At 39.5% G+C, this 22,247-nt stretch overlaps 1 long non-coding RNA gene across 1 annotated transcript in view; it reads left to right on the top strand.

Annotated features, from left to right (window-relative positions):
- The first annotated feature begins 3,027 nt into the window (after window positions 1–3,027).
- The window catches only part of LOC140526851 (uncharacterized), a 126,062-nt gene continuing 106,842 nt past the window's right edge, over window positions 3,028–22,247 (top strand). Inside the window, exon 1 of the long non-coding RNA XR_011974559.1 lies at window positions 3,028–3,142. This is a non-coding gene — a long non-coding RNA (uncharacterized lncRNA). The remainder of the gene's footprint in view (window positions 3,143–22,247) is intronic.

The raw sequence follows: 22,247 nt of genomic DNA, 5'->3' as shown, positions 1-22,247 counted from the left end.
CTACTGTAGGGTCAAGCTAAACTGGTGTTGGTCTTTTTTTTCTCCTACCTCCAAACTTTTGCAAAGGCTGTCCCTAATATCTAGAATGCACCTTCTCTTTGCCTCTCCCTATTTTACAGAGAGTGCTATGTACATCATTCCATTTCAGAGACCACAGGACCATAAATTTAGAGGTAGAAAAAGCATAGAGACTCATAAGTCCAACCCCCTCACTTTACCAATGAGGAAACTGAGGCACAGAGTTTAAATGACTTGCCCAAGACTACAGGGTCAATAAGTGACTGAGGCAGGATTTGAATTCAAATGTCCCTGATTCCAAGAACAGAACTCTATATACACTAGCACCTACCCTCAGGAAACTTGGGCTCAGAGAGAAGAAAACTGTCCAGGGTCACAGAGGTAATGGCAGAATCTTCTAATTCTTAAGCAAATTTGCTTTTTCATTTCTACTATAATCTTTTTCCAAGGCACTAGATGCCAGATAATAGCTGCTAGCATTTCTATAGCCCTTCAAGGTTTGCAAAGTGTTTTACATAAATTATCTCATTTGATCTTCATAACAACCCTGGGAGGTAGGTGTGATTATCCCCATTTTACAGATGTGGAAAAACTGAAGAGTCACATGATGAGTAAAGATCTGAGGCAGGACTCAGATCCAGGTCTTCTGACTTCTGTGTACTGACCCACCTTGCTGCTCAGATCTAATGAAGCCTCACTCTCTTTTCTTTCTGTCACACCAGCTTGTACCCTGAGAGTTCCAATACTTTTCTAAAGCTTTTTGCAGATTCTTGAAACCTGTTGGGGCAGAAAAACAGGTCTGTGGATTGCATGAGACCAGACTTCCTAGATCTATGTTTGTTGCTTCTTGCTGCCAGGCCAATGGGAAATACCCTGGGAATGCTGTTTTCCCACAATAGCTGGTACTTCTGTTTTTGGTCCAGATTGGACTCCTGAGAACCAATGTAGTGAAAACACAAAGTAGACACACACACATACACACACACACACATACACACACATAAACATACATACACACATACACACACACACAGACTTTTGCATCTTGAGTGGGGAAAAGTCAGTTTATGGGGCGTTTGTTTCAAGGACAAAATGTTCCCCCTCTCTTACTAGTTTTCTTATCTAGATTATAGAATTTGCTTTACTAGATCTAGAAACCCATGGGGTTTTCTTTTCAAAGCTGGTCATGTGGCTGCATGATAAAAAGGACTTTTGGTGGGGGCTGGGAGTAAACTGGGGAGGGTAAAGAGCACTGTGGTGTTGCTGGTAACTGACCTGGACATTCTCAATAGAGCCAGAGAAAAGCTGAGATGAGTTCCTATCCTGCAATCCTATGAAAGTGACTGACTGGGTCATTTGTGACCTGTTTCTCTTCCCTTCTGGACAGGTGCAAGTCCCATTCCCCCCCTGCAGGCAAAGCACCTGCGGAGCCATGCATAGAGAACTTGCTGTATGGCAAGGTGGAGGAGAGTTTCATTTCTGGAGAGCAAAGAGTGTCAATGGACCTTACTTCCCTCTGTACCAGAAGAAGGGTTGGACTCAGTGATCTCTAGGGTTCTTTCCAACTTTCACACTTTCTGCTTTGGTGATTCAAAGCCACAAGTGCTACTCTCCATATCCCTCAAACAGGATTTATTTCAGGATGTGATTCTGATATAGTGACTGTATTCCTGTCAAAATCTTCATTTAGAGAAAGAAAGTAAAAACTGAAAGTCAATTTGAATTTTACCAAGGTGACTCCAGATGTGACATCTGACCAATCTCCCCTGAGACTCTGGTAGACTTGTTTCCTTTTAATATACCAAGACTTAGGATCCCTTCTTTGTACTTCCAGTCATGAGAAGGAGTAATAAAGGTAGAAAAGTGCTTTATCTCTGAGGTCAAGGAACCTGGGCTCACATGCTAATTCTGCTGCTTGCTGTGTACCATGGGGAAGTCACTTAATTTCTCTGGGCCTCAGTCAAATTCCTCTTCTATAAAAATGAACGTGTTGGACTAGGTAGTCTCTGAGGCTCTTTTCAACTCTAGTTCTATCATCCTATGAATCCCCCTCCAAAAAAAAAAAAACCAACTCAGAAAAGAATAATAACAAAAAGGGAGATCTACTTGTTAATGTTTTCTTAGGCAATGGAGAACAATCATGAGCCCCCTCTCCCATTTTATAACCTGGAACATAAAATACTTAAATTCTTCCTCCTCCCCTTTCAACAGTAATAAACTAACACCAAGAAAATTAAAAGCAGTTCTTGAATCAGGAAAACACACACACACACACACACACACACACACAACTAGGAGATTCCTGTATTTAAAAGTAAGCACAGTAATAATAGCTCATTTCTAGAGTGCTTTAAGGTCTACTAAATGCTTTCTTCACAATAATCATGTGAGATAGGGTTAAGTGACATCAGCTAGCAAACATGGTATCCTAGAACTGATCCAAAGTCTTCTGTTTCCAAGCTGAATTTCTCTGGACACTCACTCTCACTACCAAGGTGTGTTCTCTTATTAGAAAAACCCTGGTTTCTGATGGAACAGATGAAGTGACAATAACTCCTCCCTGTCAGGAACACAGGTGCTGACATACCTAGTAGGTGTTATTTATTGTTGAATTAAGTCTGATACACTTCCTAGGTCAATGGTCAGTGCCTTGGGTTTCACAGAAAACCCCCTTGTAATGTACCTAATGTACTATGCTGAGGGGGGAGGGGGAATCCTTCCTGGCTTGTGAAACTGGAGAGTCAATTATCCTTATCTTATTTCACTGAATTATGAAGATTATTTCTGTAACATAGTCACAGCAAATGTCTGTCTGTCTGTCTGTCTGTCTCTCTCTCTGAGTGGTGGGGACTGCTGCTCTAAATTGAAATCCATTCTTTTGGCTGGTTCCAAATAGAAGGTTGTCTCCAGCGCCACAGAACTAGAATATATTTGGAGTGGGGGTGGGGAAAAGAGTAAGTGTTTGCAGAGTATGGTTGATTAGGATCACTCCATAGCTTGCCAGAAAGGCTTCCATACAACTTCCTGTCCAGAGTAACACAGGTGTAAATACTTAAAGTTATAATGAAAAAATGGCAACCTGAATGGAAATCGCTGTTAGAATGTGTGTTAATGACGACAACTGGTATGTATTTAACACTTTTTACTCTTAGTACAGAATCTCATTTTTTACATGAAAATATTTAGGCTTAACTATCCAAGATAGTCTCAGCAAAGGCGGAAATGCATTTTAAGAACATATACTTCTTTTAACTTGTGAATAGTTCTTTCTGGGAGATGACACAGTCAACTTTTGCCAAAAAACATTTGTACAGTTAGCTGACATCATGACTAAGCAGAAAGGTATAGGATGCTTTCAATTACAGTAAAGCTCTGGAATTCTGGTGGTGATTTTTGGTTTGGTTAAGAAAAACTTACTCCCACTTTGTCCTCCCCCTCTCTTCTTTTTAGGAATGGAGGTGTGAAGGGTTGGGCTGGGGACTTATGTGTCAGTTTGGGCAAACTGTTCTTTCCTCTTTGTCCTTGTTATTCACAGATACTTCTCTAAGATGGGTTAGGGAGGAAGGTATGTCTTTGGAAATGAAAGTGTTATAAAGAACAAAAGATAATGATAGAACAACAAAATTCATATCCTCAGGGTTAGCTTTTCTATGAGCAAAATGTCTGTCATAGTAGTAAAGAAAAGAAAAATATAGTTCTCGTGGTAAGCATCCTAGACCTGGGCACCTGCTCCGAGTATCCTTGTCACCCTTCCCATGGATAAGATCAACCCCTATCTGAGTCCAGCAGTCCTCATGGGAGAAGTGGGAGGTCACTGGAAATGATTAGAATGTCTTGGTAGGATTGGAGCTGGTCTAATGAGTCAGAAGAATCAAAAGAAAGTTCAGTTCAATATTCTCATTAAGAGTTTCAGACAGACTGCTAAGTAAAGTCCTTATCTCTATCCAGATGTGTTATGCTCTGTGTGTGGGATAACACAATGCTACTGAGTAACATGTTTGGTATTTACTTATCTATTTACACGTTGTTTTCCTCAAGTAAAATCTAACCTTCTTGAGGGCTGGGACTCTTGTTTTTGTCTTTATATGCCCAACATGTAGCACATTGTCTGGCACATAGTAGGCATTCAACTGAATGAGCATTGTTGAATGGGATAACACTAAATATAATCTTAAAAGGAAGGGTGTGTGTGTGTGTGTGTGTGTGTGTGTGTGTGTGAGTGTGTGTGCATACGTGCGTGTGAGTTTAAACTAATATATTTTATATTTATAAAATCAAGTCACCAGTGACTAGAAACTTGAGGGAAAAATCAGCTCATGTTATTAATCAGCCTCTGGTGGTTTTACTACGCTTTCTTATTTTTGCCAAATATATCCAACAAGACGTAGGATTGGCTGAGAACCTTTCTGAACATAGTGATTCATCTCTAGCCAAGTGGCAAGGCTCACGTATACATAAAAAGATGGACAGTACATCCTAGTTTAGTTCTCTGACCACTGAGCTTTGCAGTATTCAACAGCAAAAAAGCCATGAGGAACAGAAACTGGAGGCAGAAGGAGGTCCACAATATATTATGTAAGAGACCTAAGTAAGGGGCTGATTGGACAGGGAAACAAGCCAGCATTGGAGAATGTAGATGTTAAATAGAAAGGACATAGTTGGGGAGTGGGGGAGGTGGCGGTTCATACTACATAGAAAAACAACATTGCTGGTAACCTACACTTCCTCATAATAGTTCAAAGCATAGAGCAAATTATGTACAACAGTAGCTTGGGTATTACAGCACTATAGGATTTATTAAATACTTGCCCATAACAACCTGGCTGTGGTCCTGATAGCTCCATTTTATAAATAAGGAGAGTTGAAGTCCATAAAGGTTAAATGTCCAAGGTCTCCTGGGTAGTAAGGAGCACTGCTTTAGAACCTGAACCCACATTTTCTGGCCTTGTTTCCCATTCCTCTGTACTACCCTGACCCTCAGATTAAGAAATGGGGGTTTCATAGTGGGAGCTGGCTGTCAAAGGAGGAAAGGCATATTTTTAGTACGTTTTATGCTACATAGCACAGAGTCAAGGCTTCTTGGGAAAGTGGTGGCCAAAGGGGCAGCACTAGCCTGCCCCCTTCAGCTTTCCTCTTTATTTTCAATAAGGCCAGACGAAATGAAGAAGGAAGAACGGAGTTTGGTGAAGCTTTGCACCATATTTAGCTGGTGAACAGTCTGTTGGGTGACACTGACCTTGGGTGGCAGATGAATCTCCCCAATCTGTCAGACATGAGCTTGTCCACAGCACCACATCCTCTCCAGGTGCTGGTGGCTGAGGATACACCCTGTCAACAATAACTAGTTTAAACTAGGTCTGAATTCCCCCAGGAAGTACATGTCCCTCCTTCTTGGTCTACTTTGTGGGGTGGGAGGGAGGAGGGACAGGGAAGGGATGGCTAACCACCCCCAATCAGCATCCTGTAACGGCACTTTTCATTTAAAAGAACAATGCTACTTGAAAGAGAGGAAAGAGAAATCATTGATTTACTGAAGCCTAAACTATAAATTCCTTCCTATAGGGCACTGGCCTTGTAGCCCTTCCTTATCAGGGCTGACCACCCAAATGTCTTGCAAGTTCTTGGGGTATTGAGGATTTGGATGTGTAACTCTGGGAAAGTGAGGTGGCACAGTGGATAGAGTGCCAGGCCTGGAGTCAGAAAAGTTTATCTTCCTGAGTTCAAATCTGGCCGTAGACACTTACTAGCAGTGTGACCCTGGGCAAGTCACTTAACCCTGTTTGTCTCAGTTTCCTCTTCTGTAAAAAGTGAGCAGGAGAAGGAAATGGAAAACCATTCTACTATGTTTGCCAAGAAAATCCAAAATGGGGTCACAAAGTCACATGACTGAAAATGACTGAACAACAACAAATGTGCAATTACAATACTTCCCTCACCTAAGATTTAGAGCTGAAGGCAACCTCAAAAGCCTAGTCCCCACTCATCTCCATGGAAGAATGGAAGGAATCTCTATCCTTTTACAGATGAGGAAACAGAATTAGGAAAGAAAAGTGGTTTGTATGAAGTCACAGAGCTAATAAGTGACATAGATAAGATTTGAAACCAACCCCTTTGATTTCCAAAGCTCATGTCCTTTCTATTGTGCCAGGCTTTCTTAAGAACTTAGTTCTCACAGGAGTAATGAAAATAAAACTCATTGAGGGCAATGGATGTTGGTTTTCCTATGTATGGGGAAGAGAAGGAAAGTAAAACAATCCCTCTAAACCATCCACCTCCCTGTCTCAACTTTTAAATGTCTAAAGGTCATTCAGTCACATGGATCCCAGCTTGTGATCAAAAGATTTTGAGTCTGCTTTAAAGACCGTCATCTAGTCTGAACAGGAGTTCTTAACCTAGGGTCCATGAAAAAAGACATTTTCATATATTTGTATTTCAGAATAATTGGTTTACTTTCTAATACTATGCATTTTATTTTATACAGCTAAAAATATGATACTGAAAAACTAAGAACTCCTGAGTCTATGCAATCTTGTCATTTTACAAGTGAGGGCACTATGGCCAAGAGAAATGAAAATTTACTTCTCTAAACTCACCCAGCTAGTTAAGGTAAGAAGTAGTGTGACGCAGAAGATTGTTTATGTTGTTCAGTAGCTTCAGTCATGTCTGAGTCTTCATAGCCCCATCTGGAGTTTTCTTGGCAAAGATACTGGAGTGGTTTGCCATTTCCTTTCCCAGATCATTTGACAGCTGAGGAAACTGAGACAAATAGGGTTAAGTAACTTGCCTAGGGTCACACAGCTAGCAAGTGTTTGAGGCCAGATTTGAACTCAGGAAGAATGAGTTTTCCTGACTCCAGGCCTGGTACTCCATGCACTGTACCATGACCAATGGCATCATGGGGTGAAGTCATAAGAGTTGCACAAAGGCCTTACTCTCTCTTCCAGAGTCACCCAAGTTCAGTGGCAACCCAAAAGTCAAGACAATTGGCGGTGGCCCAGGATGCCCTGGATAACCTTGGTGTCTTTAATGCCTGACCAAGTTGTAAGCTTTCCACAGCACTTGCTGCAGCTACCTTTGTGGCCATTAGAACAAATTGTTCTCATTCACCCATTCCATTGGAGGAAGTCTTCACATGTTTGGAGTAGACATTTCCCTAACTTACCAATGGGTTTGAGGTCTATCAGTTACCCTCAACCTGGTTTAGCCCGTTGACCGAGAGTGTGTTCACTGCACTTGCCATAGCTTCTAAGATCCACAGGTGAGAGTTGGCTAAGAGGTGCACACCAATGGTGGATGAGCAGTTCTGAAAAGGGCTCAGCAAGCCCCTGGACCAGAGGTGCTAGTTCCCCCTGAGCACCTCACATTCCCTCAAGCTCCTGTTAAAATCTGTAGAAAGCAAGTTTGCTCTTTATGTACTACTTCTGAACACAAATAAGCATATTTATTAAGTCCCCTCATCCATTGACCCTAAAGCACATGGATGTCACTCTGCCTCTATCCTCAGAATATCCCATTCCCCTCTTTAGACCTAAGTTCTCATATACTTGGTAGAACAACACACCAGGGGCCTATAGCATCTTCTCCAGCAACTGGCCATTCTTCAGTGAGGATGAAATCAGAAATCTTTAAATTGCTTTTATAAGCCTTAATTACAAGGCCAAGTGCCCTTTCAGACTTTGGCCACATCTGCATATAAGGGTATGAAGGAGCTGGGAACATGACTGAGTTGGTAGCAGAGATCGTGATCTTGACCCTTGGATTAGACATTTATATTTCTGCCTGTGCTTGCCTTCCCAGCTGCTCATCTACAAGAATGGGCAGACCTCCATCAAGTATTTCCTTGTTTTGATTGATTCATGACATGGTTGCCAAGGTGATTTTCCTAGAGTGTAGCTCTGACTCTTTTATCAATAAATTCCAGGGGCTCCCTATTAACTCTTGGCATTTATACCATGACCACAACCTACCTTCAAGCTTTGGTACACATTACTCCACTTCAAACACTCTAAAGTCAAGCTAAATTGGTTCATATATGACAATCCATATTCTATCTTCATCCCTTTGCACCCACTGTGCCTCCTGCCTGGAATGGACTTCCTGATAACTTGTGCTTCTTAGAATCCCTAATTTCGTTCAAGACTATTGAAGTGCCTTTCACATAAAGCCTTTTTTGATTCCCATCCCAACTCCAGCTTCCCTCCCCCCACGCACTTAGCTTATATTTTATATATGTTTATGTATGCATAAGTTTTTTCTCTGAATAGAATTTTTCTTGAGGACAGGGGCTGTTTTACTTTTGTCTTTGTCTGCTCAATGTCCAGCCTGGCACACAGTAAGCACTTAATAAATGCTTACTGATGGCTTGATTCAAAGGAACCCAGAATTCCAAAGCTGTTGGGTACTAAGTAGGAAAATAATAGGTACCTTCAGAGATTGAAATTTGCTAAGTATATGGAGTCCTTACCATTAACCATGTTGAGGCCTCTAACTGAAAGGCTCACACTCAGAAATAGGAAGGGTACAAAGAAACTAATTAAACCCAAAGACATTTAGCTACTTGTCAGGGTCCATCTTTCAGGTACCAAAAAGCTCAGGCATTGGGCCTGAGAATCTCCTGCTAGGGAGAGGAGGCTCTGAAAGAAAAAAGACAAGGGAGATTTTTTGTTGATTATTCTTAGCAGGGAGTTTTCTGCCTTATTATTATTATTTCTAACAAGAAGTAAAAAAAAAAAAAAAAGCCAAAAAAACCCAAAGCCCATAGGCTTAAGCTAAAAGTGAGTAGTGCCAGTCATCACTCTCCTCTGAGGAAGGATGCCCAAGATTAGCAAGTGAACCAGAAGCTGGAGGCAGTAAAGCCCAGTGAGCAGAATATGGTAGCAAAGGTTATGAGGCCAAGGATGAAAGATTGCAGAGCAAAGCTCTAAAACAGGCCAGGAGAGTTTGCGGACATCTCCAGAAGACAGCAGCAGCTGCCCATGAATTGGCCCTCCATGTATATGTCTTGGTCAGGTAAGTCTACCTGGTTCTCAGTTTCTTCATATGTAGAATGGAAGGATACTTCTACTGCATGAAACATAGGGCTATTATGAGAACATGTTTTGTAACCTTCAAATATCATATAAATGTCTTATTATTATGGCACAAAGTTTTTATTTTCTGAAAAAATTTTGTATTTCCTGAGGTTAATTTAACCTCAGAAACACTGATCTAAATAAATGTATATGTGATCTACATGTAATTTTTTAGAAATTTTAGAGAATGGGAGGTATAGGAGACTGCAGATAAGTAAATGATCTTTTTCAAAAAGAGGAGGAAGGTAGATCTCTGGAATTCCTAGTAGGTCAGCCAGATGCTCATCTTCACCAAAACTCCAAAGCATGTTAATTAAACACATGATTTATGAACATTTTAGAAAAGAAGCAGATTACATTTAGGAGTCAACATAGGTTTGCTGAGACCAAACTGCACTAAACTAATCTCATATTTAGTCTAATCCTATACACCAATTAGGAGATTGGACTAGCCCAGTGATTCTCAAAGTGTGTTTTACAGATCCTTTGGGATTCCCAAGACTCTTTCAGGGGATCTGTAAGGTAAAAAAATTTTCATAGTAATACTAAATTATTATTTACCTATTAAAATAGTCCTCCCTTTTCCATCTACATATGTTTGAAGCCAGGTTTTCTTAAAAACTCTAACCAAACCAAAATATATGACAGATTGGATAAAGAAGCAGTAAGAAAATTCAAATGTTAAAGATACCTGCAAAACTGTGTAAAACAACACCACTTTTCTCACTAATTTTCTTTTGTTTTGGAAAAATGTTATTTTTTAACAAAATACATTATGTTAACAAGTAAAGGATTTATTACTGGTGTTTTAAAATGAATTAAATATATAAAACATTTTTAGTTTAAATGTTTAATATGGTACATATGGCCTATGTAAACAAGAACTCTTTGGAGAGTCCTCAGTAATTTTTAAGAGTGTAAAAGGGTCCCAAGACCAGAAAATTTCAGAAACATTACTCTAGATAACTATTTCAGTCCTAAGATTGTGTGATTCTAATTTCTCACAATGCTCAGTCTATGGGGAGAAAGCAGAAAAGTCTTGAAAAGGAAGCTTGAATTAATGGCAAGGAAGGCAAATCTAGCCAGCGGTCTCTTTTCTCCCTCATTAAGATTAATATTCTCAAGTGTCCTTGAATTTGAATGCAAGGAGTAGCATGGGGTAAGGGAGGGGGAGAAGAAAGGTGATCAAAGGAAGATCTTTTTCTGTCCATGATCTTTATTTTGTAAATAAAGATTTAAAAAGATCCTTTGCAAAACTTTTGCTTTGGAAGAACAGAATTTAAATTTATGCCACTATATAGAAGTCATGCTAGACTAGAGTTTGAGGATTAACAAATCCTTGTCTCTGTGCTGTTCTTCCAAATTAAAATTAAGACCTCCCTTGATCTTTAAGACATGGTGGGCGTAGTCAGATAGATACCTATAATGTCATGGTTGTACTTCTGTATTTCCCAGTGCTAGTTGTTCTTCATTTTTTCGCATTTGTGTGCATCTCACATGCATTCACATGCCTCCCCTAGATATAGCATTACTTCCTTGAGGGCAGGGATTATCTCTGGATTTACCCTGGTTTAGCAAAGAACCAGATAAACTGAATGCTAATAATGATGTTCACAAAAATGACAGAGAGGGGCTTTCCTTCATTTAATTGTTGCCATTTTTCAGCTTTATTCCAGTAATGGATGAAAAACAAATTATTGAAATTGAACTCTCTTCTCTTTTTGTGTAATAAGGGGGAAAAAAGAAAGCGAAAGATCTTCTGGACTTCATTTTTTAATTGTTTAAAAACTATGGCAATGCAATTGTAAACCACAAGTCCAAAACCTGCATCACTAACCATCTCCTGCCAGAGGGGTGATGGACTTTAAATCCAGAGGAGACATGCACTTTCATATAAATATACATATACATGTACATTTACATAAAGGTGTATATGTGTGTGTATACACGTATGTGTGTGTGTATATATATATATATATACATACATATAAACAATATGGGAATTGGATTTGCTGGGCTGTGTACATTCTTGTGAAGGTTTTGGAGTTTTTATTTGTTTTTATTGTTTATTTGGGCAGTAACTGGGAGGGAGAGATAAATTCTTGAAAAATAAATAAATGAAAATAATAAAAAAAGAATTGCAATGATGATAATGCTACATTTATGAAAGGACTACTTTAGATAATGGAAACAATTCATGTTGTGACGAAATGCTCACTTGAGAGATTATATTGTCAATTCTTGCTTATCATGATTTGTTTTTGGACACTTGTGTCTGAGTTTTGTTCTTAACATGTAAGATCAGTGCCCTAACGAGGGTAGAGCATTTAGGGTCTTTCTTCAAGCCACTGAAATTAGAGGTGTGCTGATAGCATTTGCAGTATTTCAGCTGCGTAGGAAAAACAGAACTTAGCACCAAGTAGTGTTTCCAGATTCCTGATGGATTTTAATCTTCAGAATTTGGGAACAATAAATCAGAATTCCTGGGGAATCACGGGAATTCCCAAAATCATCTTATTCTTTATTTTCATTTTTTTGGGTTGTTTTTTTTTTTTTTTGGTAAGTGACCTTCATAATAAACAGTGAATCATTTTTCTGTAGGAGAGTTATACTAAAAGTTTTAGAGGTCTTCTATTTAAAAAAGATGTTATTATTTATTAGTTATTATTAGTTCATAATTAGTTATTATTATGATGAACCAATATAATATGACAATGATTTGAAACATCTGGCAACAAGCTTACTGATTTCTTTTATTTTTCTTAAAATACTTTTAACATCCTCTTTACTGTCTTGTGGATATCAAAACATTTTAAAAAATGAATAAGGACATATTGAGTTTTGTAATATTTACAATGAACTGTGGCTTATATCAAATATTCATACTGGAAAAAGTCATTGTGTGTATGTTCATCCTTCGTTGCCGAAGAAGACCATGCTATCAGAGAAATGATGACATGACTTGCACTGGACTTTGTTTTGAGTGAGAGAGGGCTGTGCAGGTCACCAATCTCACTTCTCCTCCAAAGCCATCTGAATCCAGTGACCAGATATTCATCAGGGTGTCTGGAGATGACCCAGGATGAGGCAATTGGGGTTAAGTGACTTACCCAAGATCACACAACTAGTGAGTGTCCAGTGTCTGAGGTGAGATTTGAACTCAGGTCCTCCTGACTCCTACCCTGGTGCTCTATCCACTGCACCACTTAGCTGCCCCCATGGAAAAAGTCATTAGTTAGCTTTTGAATAACATAATATTCAGCTCTCCTAGCAAGATTAACAATACTACTTCAAAACAAATGACTAATTTAAGAACTTATTTTGCTTCTAAAACTTGCTATTTCTTGGAAAAGTACTCAGGATTTCCACAAAGTATACCACATGTATAAATTTATAACTGTTTATTTTATTTGTAAGAATGCCCCACCATTAGTAGCATACAGGGCCATGAATACATGGTAGCAGTTATAAGCAAGACTGATTACATCTTTCCAGTGGTCTTCTATCCTGATTCCTGGCATTGTCAACTTTTAGCCTTAGACTCTGTCAGCATCTCTTACTTGTGCATTTGACTTGACAGCATTGGGTTCCTCAAAACCAGTAATGTCTTTATGTTGATCTTAACCCTTAATTCTTGCAGGAGAATTATAATACTTTTTCCCAATTTGTTGACTGAATTTTCTTGGGATTCAGGATATGGAAAAATATATACATTTCCTGAGAAATGCCAGAAATGAATTCTTGTATGGAAGCACAAGCTTTAAGGTGTTCTAAATAATTTGTTAAGCTGGGAAGCTACCTGAGAGCCTGCAGGGCTGAACATTCCAGTGGGGAAAGATGATATATGTAAAGGAACTGGAAAAGGGGATGACCATATGGAGAAAGGGAGTACCCTTGTAGGGATCAAATTGAAAAGTCCAGAGAGTCAGGGGTAGAGCATGGAGAATAGCAAGCATGCCTGACCTGAGCTCTTTATGAAATAACAATCCTGCGTAGTAATTCATCGATCTAGGAAGGGCCCTAGGAGCAGAGGCATCTTCAGGGAAAAAAAGGCTATTGGCACAGGAGTAGAAGAGGCTGCAGTTGCAGAAGCAGAGTCAGGATAGAAGTGAACATGTATGGCTTGGGCTCTTCATGAAATAATGGTCCTGGGCCGGAAATCACTAATCAGACAAGGTACTGCAGAGAGAAATAGTTCTGGGATAAGTGGCTATTCTATGTTGAGTGTTTACTGACCAATAGGGCAGGTGGATAAAATGATTGACTTTACAATTGAATACAAATGCCAAAAGACAGGTCCATCTTTTGTAGCCTCATCAAAAAAATCCTTGGGGAAAGCCCAGTACTAGAACAGATAATGTGATACTACATACTTCTTCCTGGTCCTACATGATTTTGATTTCTGATAGCTTTCTTTCTGTGCTTATTTCTTGCTTCCTTCCTGCTCCCTACATACCTTCCTTCCTCCCTCCCTTCTTTCCTTCCTTTTCCCTCCCTCCCTTTCTTCTTTCCTTATTTCATTCTTTTCCTCGATCCTCTCTTCTCCTCTCCCCTCCTCTCCTCTCCTCTCCTCTCCTCTATCTTCTCCTCCCTTCTTCCCTCCTCTATCCTCTCTTATCCTCTCCTTTCCTTTCCTTCTACATGGTTTAGATGTTATGAACGTTTAGAACTATTTGAGCCAAGAATGCTTGGGGAACAAGTTGGGGGTGGGGGACATGCATTCCATAGTAAGTGACTGAGTCAGATTGAACTCAGGTCTTCTGCCTCCAACTTCAGTGCCCTTTCAATGTCTCTGACTTCTGTTATAACGGGTCTCAAACATCAATATGGTACTTTTTGGAGTCTAGTAAATCTCTGATAGCTCTCCATACCTTTTCAAAACTTCAGGTATACTTGAAACTCTCATAGCATTAGATCATAACACTGTGATCTACTGGAGAACAAAATCTTTTTATTTTCTTTGTATCCTTAGCACAGTCTGGCACATAGTAGGTGCTTTATTGACGGACTGATTCAAAGCTACTCTATCTTTTAGAGTGGTCTCATGGAACTCTTAGGTCACACCATCTTATTGTGGCTACAATTTTACATCTATAGAAGATATCTCTCTGATGAGGAAGAATATGCCTCATGAGATATCAAATGCTGAATTTAATGATACGTACTGAGTTCCACACCTACAATATCAAATATTAACTATAGCTTTATCTGCATTAACATGGACATCATTTCCTAACAGTGACACGTCTTTTTGAAAGAAACTTTTACTAACATCCATATGTTTACTCATTGTGGAAATAACTGCTTGGTCTTCCTTCTACTGGAATATGTGTGCTGGGAATACCATTTTCAAAGGAAGTGAGTAGATAATGGATCTTACTGGCAGTAGTAAAACTGAAAGAGCAAAGAACTGTGGGATTTGGGTGATAGAAGAAAACCTATATCCTCTGGTCCAGCCCCTTCATTTTGTAGATAATGAAACCCTGAGACTCAGAGATATCAAAAGACTTCTCTAAGACACCACAATTGGTAAGGATCGGAGGAACCTGGGATTCAAATTTAGGTTTTCTGTCTCCCTAGTGTATTTTCCACCTTATCCTACAGCCTCCCTTGGGTTTACCTTTCTTCATAAGCCCAGGTTTTGTTTCTCTGAGCTTTTCTAACTCAAGCCCACATCTGGGTTTTTATGGAAAAATACTGGATTCATAATTCAAAGACCTAGGTTCAATTTCTGTTTTTAACAAGCACTATGCGACTATGGGGAAATCATTTAATCTTTCTGAGTCTGTTTCTTTAACTTTAAAATGACAATAACAGTATTTGTATTTATGATTTTGGGGAAGACATAGCTCTGTAAACTTTGAAGGGGAGTGTAGATATGTGCTGTTGTGCTTATTTCTTTGAGGGGAGCTGTTTTGAAAGACAATGATTCTGAGGTCCTGTTTTATTCAAAACTTGAGATTTCTATCATTGTTATTCTGGAGGGGGATTGGTCAGCCCTGATCCATTAATTCCCTGCCCCAGTCCAGTTGATAAAACCACGGAAGGGTCAGATCACAGAGAAAACAAGATATTGATATATTAAATGAAGAATACTAGTCAACACTTTGCAAAGTGTGAAGAAGTTATCTTTGATGGAATTCAAGGACAGCTAATTACTGGTTAGCCAAGAATAGGACACATTTCTGGTGATCTTTAGAAAATAAGAATAGGGAGCAGCTAGGGGGCATTGGAGAGAGCACTAGGGTAGAACTACGATAGAGCACTAGCCCTGAAGTTAGGAGAATCAAGTTCAAATTTGGCCTCAGACACTTACTAGTTGTGTGACCCTGAACAAGTCACTTAACACTGATTTCCTAAAAAAAAAAAAGGAATTTCAAAAAGATATGCTCCTTAGAGAGACAGTGAAAGCAGGAAGCAAACTCAGGGATGTGACACTTACTTACCTATGGTAGAGCCTGCTGTAAAGGAAGACCCCAACTCTTGAAATGAAGTGTATTGACTTTTCCAGAAGATAGTGTGTGTGTGTTGGGGGGCAGGGGGAGTGGACTCTTCCTCTCCTTTCCCTACCCCATGGGAAATGACATCTGATATTCGAGCCTACCTACATGTACCCAGAGGGAAGCACCCAAAAAAAAAAAAAAAGAGAGAGAGAGAGATGATCAGTTGAGCCTTTCTTTTTTCAGAGGAAAGTGGTCCTTAACAGCAGAAAAAAAAAAGATAGTTTTAGGTGTAAAGGAGAATTAACACTGGCAGTCAGAAGATGAGCTACAGAGAAGAAAAGAGTGGATCCAGGTAGCAGAGCTGAGTGACCTGCCAAAAAGACATATTGTACTCAGGGGGAGCAGCATAAGGACAAAAATGAAAAACAAAAACTATTAATGTCCTGCAGTACTAGAAGTGTAAGCTACATTAGGCAATATGTTCCTTAGCATCACACCTCACTACCAGTAACTGCAATATACATATATATGCACATACATATAATCCCACTCCTCCCACTGACACTGTGTGCATTTGTGGAAAAGCATATCCTAGGTTTATGGGTTTATAGTTACTTTTCTTCATATGTCATTTTAGTAAATGCTTTTGCTTTGAGCTAGTTGTGCCTACTGGCTCACTGTTACAGGCAAGTGCACCAGTGGGGGCTCATGAATTGTAGTTTTCAAAGACTATGTTGAATAAGAAGTGACTATGCCTTGGGGGATCCAATTTATAAGTATGAATGGAAAGTGAGGCAACCCAGAGTAGGCTACATCATGGTCAAGAATAAGTATCAACCATGTATAACATGTATTACGTATGTATTAGTATTGTACAAAGTGTCAAGTGTTGGCCCTGTAAGGAGCACAAGAGAGCATAGTATTGTGTAAACATCCCTGTCCTGAGAGTCAGGAGAATGGGGTTCAAGTATTGACTACCAGTTACTATTCATGTGAATTTTGCCAAGTGATTTATTCTCTGAGCCTCAGTTTCCTCATCTATTAAATGAAGGGGCTGCACTAAATGATCTCTAAAGTTTTTTTGCTTGTTTGTTTTCTCCAGCTCTAATATTTAATGATGCTATAATACGAGGCTGCCTGAGTATCAATCAATCAATAAACATTTTGAACCTCAAAGGGTTCATCAACAATAAACAATAACATTAATAATAATAGCATCTAGAGTGCTTACTATGTCTGAGGCTCTGTGCTAAGCACTCTACAAGTATTATCTCATTTGTATTTACAAATTAATGTTAAGTTCTGACAAAAGCCAGTGATAAAATCCATCATACTCATAGGTGGAGCATGCAGGCAGCTCCATAGGGTATGACTCAGAAGAGCCTTCCTAAGGATCCAGGAATCTTTAGAAGGACCTCAAAAGGTGTTCTGCTACACCCTTTCCGTCTTTCACCCAACTAACTCCAGAACTATTTCCAGTTTTATTTCCTACAGCACCTCATCTTCCCTCCCCTTTTTCCTTTGTTCTCTTGGGGGTTTGGACGATGACTCATTCAGTGATGTTAGAGCCAAGTTTCTAATTCTCTATACCACTGCCCTGGAAAATCATCTCCAGTCACAGCTCTACCCTTTATGGGCTTCACCTAACCAGAGTTTTTCATCTTTGGGAACAGGGGTAGTATCAAATCATAGTTGGCTCTTATCCAAAATCAACAACTCCACTCATTTATACACGTATGCATACGCGATCAAATGAGATAATGCTGGTAAAGTGATTATCACAGTGCCTGGCACACAGTAGGTGCTACGTAAATGTTAGAATTGTTGTTGCTTGTTGTCACTGTTACCTTTTTAGTTCATTTACATAGTTATGTGCTCTTAACTTCAATTCAACAAGTATTTATCATCCTCTAGGTATAAGACTGTGCTAGCTGGTGGGAGAACACAATTATGATTAATAAGGAAAAGGGGATGGATTATGGTAATTCCTGTTCAATTGGACGAGTTGTCTGACTAATTTAATAAACTCATAGAATGGTAGGATGATGTGAATATTTTTATAAGATATTTCTTCCTATAAAATATGAATATTTTAAAGAGACAACTTTTGTCTCCTCAATGAATGAGGCTGCCTGAATATCATTCAATCAATAAACATTTATTAAGAGCTTATTATATGCCAGACATGGTGCTAAATGTGGGGATACCCTCTCCCCCAAAGGAAACAAGACCTACCCTCAAGGAGTATCATTTTCTCTATTGCATCAATAGAGAAACAGGAGGGTATATCAAATGATAGGAGTAGGATTTGAACTTGTGATTGTACTGGTATAAAGAACTCCCAAATGAGGGAATTCTCTCTACCAATAAAGATTAGTACTTTTTCTACAACTTCTTGACTTACAGAGCTTCATAGGGCACTGAGAGATTAAGTGATTTACCCAAGGTAACACAAGCAGAAGCTATCAGAGCACATGTCACCTGTAGTACATGGATAAGTATACATAAAATACATACAAATTAAGAAAAGTTCATTGTGGTGGTTAGACAGTCAACATACACTAAGTGCTTACTGTGTGTCAGGCATTGGACTAAAACAGTGGGAATACAAAGAAAGGCAAAAATAGTCCTTACTCTCAAGAAGATCACATCCTAAATGAGTAGATAGACATGAAACTAACTAGGCAGATGCAAGATATATATATACATATATATTGCATATATGTATGTGTGCATGTGTGTATATGTATACACATACATACATATACACATAGAGAGAATCTATCTATATATACGTACATGTATATATAGATTATATTCATAGATATCTACATGTAGGCATTTAGATTATATCTAATATATATATATACACCATACATAGTATATGTGTGTATACATATATACACACACATAAATACACATACATATGATACTCCACCTTCTGGAGAGACTTAAGGGGAAATAATTAGAAAGTTATTGCACTAATTTATACATTGTGAGGTGGGGCTAAACAAGGATGGTGACTGTAAGTGGAGAGAAAGGGATATATATAAGGCTCTTACAAAGGTAGAAATGCTAAGAGTTGGCAATGAATTGAGTGTATGAGTTGGGTGAGGGTGAAGAGTAAAGCATAGCCCATAGTTGCGAGAACGTGTGTCTGGGAGAAAGAACCCAGTTACCATGAGAGCCTGAGCCTAGCTGTGAAGGGCAAGCAGGAGGTATGTGTGTGTCTGAGGTCTCTTAGGAGCTGCTTGACTGTGCAGTGTATATTTCATATAGAATACAATGATCAACAACACATTGAACAGAATTGTTTGTACTTTGAAATCTCTGCTTCAAATGAAGTTTTTATCCATGAATCCAGTCTCACCAAGTTAATTTGTGTTTACTGACCTTTGAAATACATCAGGAAATTCCATGCTAGTCCTGAAATTCAGGTTGTCAGGGTTTGGACGAACGTGCAGCTGGTACGTGCATGCGTGCGTGCGTGTGTGCGTGCGTGTGTGTGGGTACCCATTGCATATGTGGAGAAGAGAGTGAAGTTTGGGGGTTAGGAAAAAAGCAGACAATTGTATCCTTGGGAATTGAGACTCAATAGGCTTTGTTCTGCCTGTCTAAGTCCTCCGTGGGTCCTGAGGACATGTCAGTTCAAAAGCACACACAGAAGAGTATTAGATTGAGCAAGTTACAACTGCTGACACTGGAGAAATAGGGCACCCTCCAATGGAATGGAATGGAATCTTTGATATATGTATGGTCCACTGTAAGAGAGAAGCTTCAAGCTGCCCCTAGTAAGAGGCTGGCTTTAGCATATGTCACACAGTCCTCTTCTGCCTCTCTAGTCCCAATCTGGGCCCTGGTCTTGCCAATGTCACTTTCTTTGAACTACCCATGCCATTGGTCTGAGGCTCTGCTCTTGCAGGGAGTCTCTGTCCAAGTTTCTGCTTCAAACTCTTTTGCTCCTCTCTTCCAGTATCTCCCAAATGCTCTGCTCCCAGCTGATGATTGCTTAGTTCTGACCTTGCCTGTCCAACAAAGCCTTAATCTGACCCCTCTGAGAAATACTCAGCCCTGCCCAGGTCATGTGCTAGATATGAACCCTGCTACTTCTATAACCAGGCAAGATAAAGGGGAGTTTTATTAAGTCTGCAATTTTGGAGGGAGAGTTGTTGAAGATTTTTCTTGGCATGGCCTTCTCTCTCCCTCTGTCTGGTCTCCTTTCGGGGCTTTCCACTCCTTCCTGATCTGGATGAAGAATATAAGGGATCTATTTCCCCTATGGTGTGTCTTAAGGCCAGTAAGTAAAACCACATCCTCCTTATCTTTGTTCTAAGAAGGTGGTCTGGCTATAGATTCTATGAGTAGGGAACAATTTGGTTCCTTTTCTGGCTCATGGTAACTGAGATTCTTGAATTGCTAAACCCCCACTGTGTTGAGAAGATTGTATCAAGTGTGACACAGGGTCCGGAGGGGCCGCTGCTTCCCTGCAACACTGAGAAATGGACTAAGCAACAGCTTTATAATAAAGAAAGGAAAAATGGGTTGGAAGATAGCTGAGGAGGTGACTAGGAAGCCTGACTCAGAGTTGTTCCTATTTGGAAAACCAGAGGAAAAAGGAGAGAGGAGAGCGAAGACTGGTGGAAGGGAGGGAACGTCATCCCAATAAGACAATTTTGCAATGTTCCATAGTCGCCCACGTCTACAAAGAAAAGAAGGGGTTCATTTTCACGTCTCTTTTTTTGGAATCGGGTGTGGTCATTATAATGATACTACATTTGGTTTCTCTCTCTTTTCTTGCACAAACATTACAGGAATAGGATAATTGATTTTAAATTGAAAGAGATCTTAGAGGTCATGAACTCCATGGTTTAGATCATTGTTTTTATTATATCCCAGTTTTGAGGGGTGAGTTTGGTTCAGGACAATCCCTTGTTACTTTAGGTTTCATATTGGAATGAAATAAGTTTTTCTCTTTTTAGAAAAAACTCAACTAACCTTGGTGGCCAGGAGAAGGAGGAACCCTCATAGACAGTGGTCTTTTCCTATTAGTTCCGTTTATTTCACTATATGTCAGTTCATATGTCTTCTCATGAATTGATGAATTCTTTGCATTCATGGCTTCTTTGGTGCAATAATACTTCTACCCCACACATTTTTTAGCCTTTTCTCCATTGAAGGTCATGACATCGACTTATACCTATCTCCCCATCTTGGTAGGTCCCTTCCTGGTCTTCAGGATATTTTCCCCCCTTCCTAAACAATTTCAGTATCTATTTTAGTCTTTCTCTTTCCCCATCTCCTATCATCAGAAATTTCAGTGGGTCTGCAGAAGATGGGTTTATATCCCAATAACTTTTATTCAATTATGTTAAAAAATAGTCATTTTATCCAACTCTCCTAGGAACATTAAATATAAAAGAATAACAGTGAGATAGTGAGATAACAGCTCTGGGCCTAGAGTTTTGACTGAGTTCAAATTTTGCTTCAGGCACTTACCAGCTGTGCAACCTTGGACAAGTCACTTAAACTCTGCCTCAGTTTCCTCAACTGCAAAATGGGGATCATAATATTTACCTCCCAGGGTTGGTGTGAAAGATCAAATAAATGAGATAATATTTGTAAAGTTCACCAGAGTGCCTGGTATATAATAGATACTTACTATATGTTTATTTCTGCCTTGCCTTGCCTTGCCTTCCCTTGCCTTGCTTTGCCTTCCCTTACCTTCTCTTCCCTTGCCTTTTGTTTCCTTTTGTTTCCTTTCCTTTCTTTTGTTGGAACCCTTCCTTCCTTCCTTCCTTCCTTCCTTCCTTCCTTCCTTCCTTCCTTCCTTCCTTCCTTCCTGCTTTCCTTCCTTGACATGCCTGGAGATCCTAAACTCTGAAATTTCCTTTACTGATCACAGCTATCTGTCTTTCTACCTTACCCTTGCCTCTCACTTTGACTCTGTCTTTCACTTTCATGGAGATCTCATGGAGTCCCTTACCCTTTCCCTATTCTCCCAGTCCATAAACTTGGTTATGTCTTTTCTCATCTCCCTGTTAAGCCTAAACTGTAATCATTTTAACATGATGTCTTGGAATCCCTTGTCCCCTTGACCTTTTAGCCATTTCCCTTAATAATAGTCAAATTTGGATAAGCTCTATTGTCCAGTTTCTTAACTCCATTTCCTAGACTGCTGTGAATTGTTAGAAAAAAAGTAAAAAATTAAGAAAAACAAAACCCAAACTCTGGTGGTTGGATCCACTAGAAATGACTGCCCTTCAAATTCAGCTGGACTTTTATTGGTGCCCCACAATGCTTTCAGTCACCTCCAGTTGATAGTCAGAGTCTCAGAGTTGATTGTCTTTGACATCTGCTCCAAACCTTTTCCATTCTTCTCTGATTACTATGTCTAGCCCCAAACCCAATTCAGAGATCAGTTAGTTCAGTCCCTTTAACTTACAGAAAAGTAAAGTAATGCTCACATGGTTAAGGGATATGTCTAAGACACATATGTCATATGTGGTAAATTCAGGACTAGAATCCAGGTCTTCAAACTCCCAGGTCAGTGCTCTTTTCTCCCTAGCATGGTTTTGGTGATACTACCCTTTCCTGATTCTCCTTCTACCTCTTTGACTATAGCTTCTAAGTTTCCTTGAACCAATCTTCTTCCTTCCTCTCCTTAAAGGAAGGATTTCCCTTAGGTTGTGACTTGGACACAGTTCTCTCTCTACAC

Source organism: Notamacropus eugenii, chromosome 2 (assembly GCF_028372415.1).
Source record: "Notamacropus eugenii isolate mMacEug1 chromosome 2, mMacEug1.pri_v2, whole genome shotgun sequence".
Taxonomy (NCBI): domain Eukaryota; kingdom Metazoa; phylum Chordata; class Mammalia; order Diprotodontia; family Macropodidae; genus Notamacropus; species Notamacropus eugenii.
The sequence above is the reverse complement of the archived record's forward strand: the minus strand, read 5'-3'. Positions and strand labels throughout refer to the sequence as shown.